Source organism: Rhinopithecus bieti, unplaced genomic scaffold, assembly GCF_001698545.2.
Source record: "Rhinopithecus bieti isolate Rb0 unplaced genomic scaffold, ASM169854v2 scaffold_5022, whole genome shotgun sequence".
In the NCBI taxonomy this organism is placed as follows: domain Eukaryota; kingdom Metazoa; phylum Chordata; class Mammalia; order Primates; family Cercopithecidae; genus Rhinopithecus; species Rhinopithecus bieti.
This window is the reverse complement of record NW_016804965.1, coordinates 3,033,367-3,035,377: the sequence shown is the minus strand read 5'-3', so window position 1 is coordinate 3,035,377 and position 2,011 is coordinate 3,033,367. Positions and strand designations below refer to the sequence as shown.

General features: G+C 33.1%; 1 protein-coding gene across 1 annotated transcript in view; it reads left to right on the top strand.

Moving 5' to 3' along the window:
* The window catches only part of GPR158 (G protein-coupled receptor 158), a 451,151-nt gene that overhangs the window by 442,952 nt on the left and 6,188 nt on the right, over positions 1–2,011 (top strand). The gene's annotated exons all lie outside the window — the stretch shown is intronic.

The window sequence follows — 2,011 nt, the reverse complement described above, 5'->3', positions numbered from 1 at the left end:
TTTTTTTTTTTTTTTTTTTGCAAAACTTATTTTAAATGAACATGGATTTGTTTATCCTTTAGGCAAAGGGAGGTATGGAAATTTGCTTAACATTTAAAACAGTTTTAAAGCTCCCTCCTCAGGAAACTGGCTGGCTGTTTTCTTTTCGAATTTTGGAAACTTCTTACATTTTTAAATGCCTTTGTTTATACAAAAACCCATCATCTGTTTCAGTCTTTTTCCAAATATATTGATGTCTAATATGTTTTAATTATTATGGGCTCATTCTAGCTGTAACATCAAGATCATTTTTAAAAAGAACTCTTCTATTCTAAGAATCCTCTTGTTTGGATTCATATCCAGAGAAATCTTGTGTTTGAAACATTCAAATAAATTTTTATGTATATGGAAATAAATTATTATATATAGAGGAATCTCCTTAATGATAGACACTAACAGACTTATCCAGGCAGCACCATGAAATGAGGAAAAATGAGCCAGGACTCATAATGCAGGGATTCTAGACTCATGGCTCTCCCAGAAACTGGCTGTGTGTTATGACAGTAGCCAGGACTTTTGATTTTTTTTTTTTTATGATGTAATAGTAAGGCTTCCTGGAATAAAATAAAATGATATTGGAGTTTTTTTTCTGTGGGGGGAATGTATTATACAAATTATAGCATTGTTATTATTTTCCTCTTTTATACATAAACACAATAGTAGAACACTGTGTATCTTTTCAGTGCCACAAAATTACAGTGTTAGCACAACTGAAACCAGAATTGTGATTTCTCGTCTTTCACTCCAGGCTTTTCCTCAACTCTCTCAGTTAACCAGAGCATTGAGATTCAGCCTGATTGAAAAGGCTAAACCATTGTAAACAGAACAAGATACCTATACTTGAATTACATCAACTAGACACAAGTATTTGTATAGATTATCTTAACTATTTTAATACTTTGCATAATATGATTACACTTTTTTTTAAATGGATGGAGGTATACTGAGATTATTTAATAAATTGTTACTGAGTTCCAAAGAGGAATGAAAACATCTGTTCATACAAAACACTTGTACATGAATGTTCATAGCAGTGTTATTCATAATACACAAAAAGTGGAAACAACCCAAATGTTTACCGACTGATAAATGTATAAACAACGTGGTATATATCCATATGATGGAATATTATTTGTCAGTAAAAAGGAATGAAGTTCTGGCACATGTTACAACAATAAGAAGTACAAAAGCCAGACACAAAATGCCACACATTGCATGATTCCATTTATGTGAAATGTCCAGAATGGGCAGATGTATAGAAACAGAAAGTAGATTAGTGTTTGTCACAGGCTGGGGGAAGGATGAACAGAAGTGATTGCTTAATGGATTCAAGGTTTCTTTTTGAGATGAATATTCCAAAACTATTCTGGAATTAAATAATGGTGATGGTTGCACAACCTCATGAATGTAACAAGAAGAATTGACATGTACACTTTAAAGTTATAATTTTTGTAGTATGTATTCTATCTCAATAAAAAGAATGTTAAAATATTATAGAGGGGCATTGCTAGGCATTGTAATATATCCTTAGAATAAGAGAAATGAACAGATGAAAACCCGTATTCTCACGGTACTTATATTCCGGAGAAGGGGAGAGGGGGAGGGGGAGACAGACAAATAAGGTAAGTCTTTAAAACAGTATTTTAGATAGAGATAAGTGCCAAGGAAAAATAATAAAGCAGGAAATGGACAATATATGACAAATGACATTATTTCTCAAACCCATAATTGTCTCCAAGACTTTGAAAACAAGAAAAAACAATTTCATTTTTATAAATAACCTCCAGGTGGTGTAACCAGTGGCATACGATATTTTGGAGGGCAGGAAATCTATGACACTCATAAAGTGGCCTTTAGTTCATGGCATCTGTGGGTATGACAAACAAATGTAGAAGAGTAAAGATTCAGTTTACCAGGGAGGTTGGAGCAGGAGGATGGCTTCAGCCCAGGAGTTTGAGACTGCTGCATATAT